Below are 8,152 nucleotides of genomic sequence, written 5' to 3' on the forward strand. Positions count from 1 at the left end.
ATTCTCATGATTTCTCCTTCTCAATTCCAAGACTTCATTCTCGACCTTTTCCTTCAGGCTGACCTCTCTGAATTTACTTGTTGAGAAATCCCTACTTACCTGAAGCTGTCCCTGCCCTTGGTGTTTCCTGCTCTCACAATACAAGCATCACCCCTTTCTGGGTTAATCTTTGTCTTTCTCGTCGTTACCTTCTTTTGGTGTGTATCAAATCCTACATAAGGATTTCCATGCTCACATAATTGGCTCTAAACCTGAAGAGCAAAAAGACCTGTCCGCTGTGAAATATGACCCCTGTTCTGCCCTTCTTATATTGTTTCCTGTCACTTTCCACTGGTAATATGGAAGCACAATACCTCCTCCAAACAGCCAATTCAGCCTATTCTTCCAATTGTTGGCTATGCTTAGATGCCTCCAGGGGGGGAACTGGATCCACTTATGTGACTGCTCCTAAAGAAGGGACTCTGAGTACTTGCTTGGGCAGCATGTCTACTAAAATTAGAATGATACAGAGAAGGTTAGCATGGCCCCTGTGCAAGGATGACACACAAATTCATGAAGTGTTCCATATATTTTTTTAAGATTTTATTTATTTATTCATGAGAGACACAAAGAGAGGCAGAGACACAGGCAGAGGGAGAAGCAGGCTCCATGCAGGGAGCCTGATGTGGGACTCGATCCCGGGACTCCAGGATCATGCCCTGGGCCGAAGGTAGGCGCTAAGCCGCTGAGCCACCGGGACTGCCCAAGTGTTCTATATCTGAAAAGAGAGAGAGAGAGAGAGAGAGAGAAAAGGAAAAAAAAAAGAAAGGATATTAATAAATCCTACTTGGTAACCGAAGTTCCCAAAGCTAATATGCCCCTGACAGCCTTAGATTTTCTACAGCGGTGTCAAACAGATTTCACACCTTACATGCCATGGATCCACTCATCTTGGGACCCCGCTTCTCAGCTATTAAGCTACCCTTACAAGCACTCATTTGCCTTATGGCCACAAGACCACAGGGAATAGCAGTTAGATTCTCTAGTGCCCCCAGCCTATTCTCCTTCAATGCCTTTGGATGCAAGGAATATCACAGTTCTGCCTTGGGTGAATTCTTTCATTGCCTGCCCCACAGGCCTCCACCCAACTGGGTCTTCCCTGGACATTCTAACTAATCTCTTTACTAAATGGTTGTTCAGTCATACCCTTAGTGTTCTTTTTGGAATAAGCTTTCTCATTTTCTGCAAAATAAACAGGCTAAGAATTTTCCGAATTTTCCAAATTTTCAAGTTCTGCTTACTTTTTGTTCAACAATCCCTTCTTTATTTCATCTCTCTTCTTTTGCATTTTACTGTAAGCAGTCAGGATGAACCAAACCATTTCTTCAATACTTTGCTTGGAAATCTCCTCAGCTAAATATCCAATTTCATTGCTGCTAAGTTCTACTTTCCACAAAGCACTTGGACATGCACACAGTTCCACCAAATTCTTTGTCATTTCCTAACAATGATTGCCTTTCTTCCTGTTTCTGTTAACCTAATCTTCCCATCTAAGATCTTACCAGAATGGTCTTGACATCCATATTTTGTCCAATATTCTTTTCATGATTATTTATGTATTCTCTAAGAAGATGGAAACTTTCTCTCAAGCTCTCCTCTGCTTTTTTGAGCCCCCATCAAAATTACCTTTAGCATCCGTATTGTTATCAATAGTCCCTTCTCCCCAACCTTGAGTTTTTGTAGCATGTACCTCAAAACTCTTCCAGCCTCTACCATTACCCCTTTCCAAAGGCATTTCCTGATGTGTAGGTATTTGTTACAGTAGCATTCCACTTCTCAGTCCCAAAGTCTATATTCGTCAACTTGGGCTATTATAACAAATACCAGAGATGGGGTGGCTTAAATGAAAGAAATTTATTTCTAACAATTCTGGAGGCTGAAGTCTCAGATTAAGGTCCAGCAAGATTGGTTTCTGGAGAGAGATCCCTCCTTGGCTTGCAGATAGCCTCCTTCATGCTCTTTCCTCACAGGACCTTTCCTCTGTGGCATGCATGCCTCTTTTCTACTTTTCTACTCTTCTTTTAAGACTACCAACTCTACTGGATTAGGGCTCTATCCTTGCCACCTCATTTAACTTCAATTACCTCTTGGAGGCTCTATCTCTAAATACAGTCACATTGGAAGTTAGTGCTTCAACATGTGATTGGGGAGGAAGGGGACACAGTTCAGTTCCTAGAAGGACTATAAATAGCATACAACTTTTTCTAAAATACAACTTGATGAAAAGGAAACAAATATTTCTGCAGTTCAATATATGGACACGAATTGACATGAATAGACAGCATGATTTCCTTTTACTATAATAAATTATCCCAGGTGGTAACCAATTATTCTAGCTAGTTAGGGTATTTTAATTAGGTACCATTATTAGCCACAATGAGGTGTAAACCTATAGTTCAACTGGTAGCTATAATAATTCTTCTCCTAACTATAAAAGAAGTATGATGCAAATTTCTTTACAGAAATGAGAAAAATATAAACTAGGTAATGTAATTGAGATTTACTTTGAAATTATGGGTAATTACTTAGAGTTTAGAGATAATTAAACCTAAAAACATGTGCCCTCTTACCTCTAGGATTATCCTTCTAGACTGATTATACACTTTTGTTCTTCCATAGAGAAGGCAGCTGAGTTGGTTACATTATTCTCTGACTCATATATATTATAATTCTCTCTGCAGACTAATGACAAGAGTTTTGTGATTGAGTTTGCAGAAAAAATGAATTTAAACATGTCAAGTGCAAGGATTAATATATCTACTGGAACAGAATCCATGTTGTATTTTTCTCCACATGTAATATGTAGCAATAGTTTTCTTCAACAAGTGTGCCTACATTTATAATGTGCCTCCAGATGTATTTCAGTGAGGAACAAAACTGCTTCACATATCCACATGGACTCTACATTGGACTCTACATTGTTCTCTAACTAATTCTCAAGCCATATTCATTCTTGTGCTCTCTGATACTGGCATTACCAAATTGGGCCCAAATGGGAACAGTATGGCATTTCTTAAAACAAAACAATTCACTGAGGGCTCAAGGAAGGAACTATTTACAAATATGTGAGTAATATAGGTTGAAACCAAAAAGTGCTACCACCCTTAGGACCGAAGGGATTGTAGGATAGAAGTGGTTATGGAAACTGAGAAGAAAGATCCCTTTGGAGAAGACTTGAATGCCATTAGTGGAAGGGAATTACCTAAAGCATTATCTGAGACAACCCTATGGAGAGGTCCAGGGAAATAAATATCCTGCCATCTTTATTCTCCCCTCAGCTTTATTAACAAAGCAAAATAAAACAAACAACAGCATAAGTTTAGAGCTCTCCAGTGCCTGAAAGTCAAGGGAATCCACTTTTATAGCCTATACAGGTCAGCTTCCTGGGACAGAAAATTGGAAGGTAAAGAGTATTTTGGAGGGACAATAGCAATACCTAGCAAATGGGGCATCATTATGTTGTATTTGTGATTATCTCTCCTCATTAAGGATGAGATATGTTAGCATACCATTCCTTCTCTGTAAGCAAGCCTTCTCTTCTATTTACTTTGCTAATTCCTACTTAGTCTCTGGATATCAGTTTAGAAAGTCATTTCTTTATTTAAACCTTCTTCAGCTCTTTATTAGCAAGGACATGTCAGGTGATGTTGTGATAATAATCATACTAAAATCCCAATGGTTTAATACAATAAAGGTTTATATCTTACCAACAAAGCCAACTTCATGGGCCTGCAGTGTAGGCAGTCACACAGGGCCCCATACTCAAGAAGGGCCAGTGTTTGGTTTAACTGCTGTAATCATCTTGCTATTTTTAATAAGTTTTTTTTATTGTGGTAAAATATATATAACATGAATTTTGCCCTTTTTAAATGTACAATTCAATGGTATTTATTTAGTACAGTCACATTTGCACTGGGCAAATTGTGTAGCCAATCCTGTTCACTAATGGCACATTCCCATCATGAAAATCTGTTCCAACTCCTCAGAGTTATCCAGGCCTATGGGATCTCCAGAATCTTATAACTTCAGCCTCAGAAACATATGCTTCTTCCATTGCATTAGCAGTAGAAGAATCCTCCAAGAGTCAGCACACCTGCTCTTCCACTCTGCCTTAGGAAGACATTTAGTTGGAAAAGGAAAAGGAAGAGTTTGTTTTTTTTTAATATTTATTTATTTGAGAGAGAGAGAGAGAGAGAGAGAGAGAAAAAAAACAGTTGAGGGGGAAGGGGCAGAGGGAGAGGAAGAAGGAGGCTCTTTGCTGAGTGGGAGTCCAATGCAATATGGGGCTAGATCCCAGGACCCTGAGATCATGACCTGAGCTGGAGGCAGACACTTAACTGACTGAGCCACCCAGGCATCCCAACAAGAAGGGTATTTTAATAATCTATCAGATATCAATGAATAATCTTTATTGATAATATATAACTCGATAAGTGGAATTTTCTAAAATCAAGTTGCAATGTAAAATTTGAAACCGTATCAGTGAACTTTTAAAACTCGGTTACATTTGAGGCACTTGGGTGGCTCAGTGGTTGAGCATCTGCCTTTGGCTCAGGTCATGATCCTTGTATCCTGGGATCAAGTCCCACATCAGGCTTCCCACAGGGAGCCTGCTTCTCTCTCTGCCTATGTCTCTACTTCTCTCTGTGTGTCTCTCATGAAAAGATAAACAAAACAAATCTTAAAAAAACAAACCTCTGTTACATTTAAATCCATTAATCTATCATGCAGTTTGAATAGATCCTTTGTCTATGTAAGATTTTAAGTAACATGCTTTGGCCGTTTGGAAAATATTGATTCCTTGAGTTATGCAGATCTTCCAGCTATTGGCTTATTTTGTTACATAATATCAAATATCATTTTCAGTAGTACTAGAAAAGCCTTAAGTGTTAGGAAGTTATTAAGTTTACGGTGGTCTATGCGAATTTTCAAAAATTATAATTTTTGCCTGAAAACTCAAATGTCATCATTAATAATACTCATATTTTCTTGAAGTGTTAGACTCACTTCTTTAATTTTTGAAAAAAAAAAGTCTGTTGAGTGTTCAACTAGTCAGTACTTATATTAAATAAACATGTTCCATTTTAAAAGCACATGTTTTATCTTGGGACTCCCATTCATATGTTGGTGTGAAGCAGAAGTGCTTTATGGGCACTTCCCATCACTTCATCACACATAATATTAATTTTTTTTTTATGATAGTCACACAGAGAGAGAGAGAGGCAGAGACACAGGCAGAGGGAGAAGCAGGTTCCATGCACTGGGAGCCTGACGTGGGATTTGATCCCGGGTCTCCAGGATCGTGCCCTGGGCCAAAGGCAGGCGCCAAACCGCTGCGCCACCAAGGGATCCCCCTTCACACATAATATTAGAAAGACATGAAAAAAAAAAAAAGACATGTACTCAGGGGTTGAGATTTAAGAAACCAATACTTTTTACTGTTCCATTGAATATTCTTTTTTTTTTTTTAAAGGGAACTGTGTGATGGCAAATTATCATGGACTCAATTCTGTCCCCACCCATCCCCTACCACCCAAAATGCAAAGTGTTGAATTCCCAACCAGCACTTCCTCCAAATGTGACTGTATTTGGAGACAAGGTCTTTAAAAAGGTAATTAAGTTAAAATGAGGACATTATGGTGGGCCTTAATCCAGTATGACTTCTGTTCTTATAAAAGAAGGGTATTAGGATACAGGGGGAGGACCATGTAAAGACACAAGGAGTCAGCTTTCCATAAGCCATGGAAAAAGGGCTCAGAAGATATTGACTCTGCCAATATTTTGACCTTGGACTTCCATTCCTGAGAACTAGGAGGAAATGAATTTGTTTTTAAGTGATCTAGTCTGGGATACTTCGCTATGGTAGTCCTAACAACTAATACAGTGGGTACAGTGAGGATTACAATGTCTCCTATGGTTTGGTGCTACTAACTTGATTTGCATTACAGGAGTAACAGTTTGACCCAGCTCTACTTAGGCACCATCATTGTCAAGATAGATTTGGTGAAAAAGACAAGTAATATTTTAGTATTGTAATAAAAATAGTGTTGACCTCACAATCTCTCTGAAAGTGTCTCAAGGATACCCAAGGCACTGGAAAGATACTTTGAGAACCACTAGATTATCCACATTAAACATTTTACTACTATTATTATTCCCATCTGTTCCGTCTGGGAGCTCACTAACTCTATCTTTTCTAAAATGTCTGATGATTTATATACATCTGGAAAGGTCATAAGATACCTATTTCTGCAGGAATTTTTCAAGAATCTGTATAAAACATGATTGCTTGAATAATTAACATCACAGATAAGTCTCCTATATGACAATATCTCTAAATGAAAAAAAAAAAGTTTCGAACACAGCTTTAAAATTCTGTGCCATTTTCCCCCCTTTATTTAATGAAAAAGAGTGGGTAGGATTGGGGCAAAATTATTCCACAACTAATTACATTTATTTTGTTGCCAACTCACTCATGAGACTATTCTGAAACTATTTATACATTGAGAGCTTGTTAATTTTTTTTATTTTGTATTTGTGTATTTTTAAAGCATTTTCTTTGGGGCATATTCTGTTTCTTGCATCCCAAAGCATTATCTTTACATGGATTATTCTAATGCTTTTAATAAAAATTGTATTTTTCTTATAATTTACTCCTTTTTAAAAAAAAAGATTTTATTTATTTATTTGACAGAGAAATGGAGCCAGAGAGCACAAGCAGGGGTGGGGGACAAGGAGTGCTGCAGAGCAGGAGGGCAAAGCAGACTCCCAGCTGAGCAGGGAGCCTGATGCGGGGTTCGATCCCAGGATCCTGGGATCATGACCTGAACTTGAAGGCAAACACCTAACCAACTAAGTCAACCAGGCACTCCTTACCCCTTGTTTATAATATGAACCTTAACAATATGGATAGACAATTAGGAAAAAAAATACATACTCTTATTATCGTAAACAAGAAAACCAGAATTGAAATGTTAAGAAGCCTGTTGCCTAGATTTCCCTGATAATTGCCATTGAGCAGTCATTGTACCGAGGAAACCACCCATTCATCAACACCTATATGGAGAAACATAGTTTCACTCATGCAATTGCTAGGTGTCTTGCTTCCTAAGAGTAGTAGATGGAGTAATGTCTGCTGGGCTCAACTAATGTAGTGCATATTCCATAGCATAGCTGAGTCACTTTAGAGAGCAGTTCTTTTCTGGAAGCACGTGCATGAATCATTTTTAGCTCTAGGACAATTTCTTCCATATAATTCAACACGCAGCCATTTGCTAAATGCTTAAGATGATGCAAGGATCGTCTCACAGGAAAATATTGACTCTATTTGCTCCCTAAGTATATGTTGCTTAAGTGGATTGACCTCTCTAGGTAAAAAGTATCCGTCTACTGCCTACAGTTTAACACCACCAATAAAATTGCCTTGAATAAGGTAATATTTACTGTGACTTCAATCCTCAGCTTTTAGAAAGGGATTATATTAAAAAATGATCTCTTTGAAAAAGAACCCTTTGACTTTTGCAAAGCTGCAGCTGAAGATAGTGCTACTGGCCTACTTACCATGTATACAAAAAATCTCCTGCAAAATGTTTGCTTGCTTGAAATTTTAGCAGAAGAAATCTGTTTGTCTCTTCAGAGGAATTTCATGCTATTTACTTTGACATAAAGAGGTAAAATGATGCGATATGATGTTTTGCTTCTGTTAGGTGGGTTTAAAGTCCAAACTTACTGTTCAAGAACCCTGTTAGCTTCTAAACACATTTCTGTTGCCTTCTATTCTGTTTCCACTACTAATTAGCTTATTTTGCAAAATGTTTAGACTTTAAGCTCTTAGAATATTTAGTCAAATGGAATGAATGCTTTTACAAGAAAAGTCACAATGCCATTCAACTTAATGTGGTAAAAATAATTCAGTGGGTGCCAGGATATTCAAATCAATTCAATATTTAGGCAGCCCTTCAATTCAGTGTTGTGTCAGAAACTGGCAGTTGCAAAAGGAGTATAAGACATGGTGTTTTAGTGTCGTACATTTTTAAATATTTCACAATTGTTATTTAGAAACCCTCTCTCAAGTCTCAAATGGTTGGGAAAATAAATATACATGTCTTCATGG

The 8,152-nt window shown here is 38.0% G+C and overlaps 1 non-coding gene across 1 annotated transcript; it reads left to right on the forward strand.

Moving 5' to 3' along the window:
• The first annotated feature begins 469 nt into the window (after nucleotides 1–469).
• LOC129502342 (U6 spliceosomal RNA) lies at nucleotides 470–572 on the forward strand. Its single transcript, XR_008662945.1, has one exon. It is a non-coding gene; the product is annotated as a U6 spliceosomal RNA (small nuclear RNA).
• The last annotated feature ends 7,580 nt before the right edge of the window (nucleotides 573–8,152 follow it).

The sequence above is a fragment of the Nyctereutes procyonoides genome, unplaced genomic scaffold, assembly GCF_905146905.1.
Source record: "Nyctereutes procyonoides isolate TBG_1078 unplaced genomic scaffold, NYPRO_anot_genome, whole genome shotgun sequence".
In the NCBI taxonomy this organism is placed as follows: Eukaryota; Metazoa; Chordata; class Mammalia; order Carnivora; family Canidae; genus Nyctereutes; species Nyctereutes procyonoides.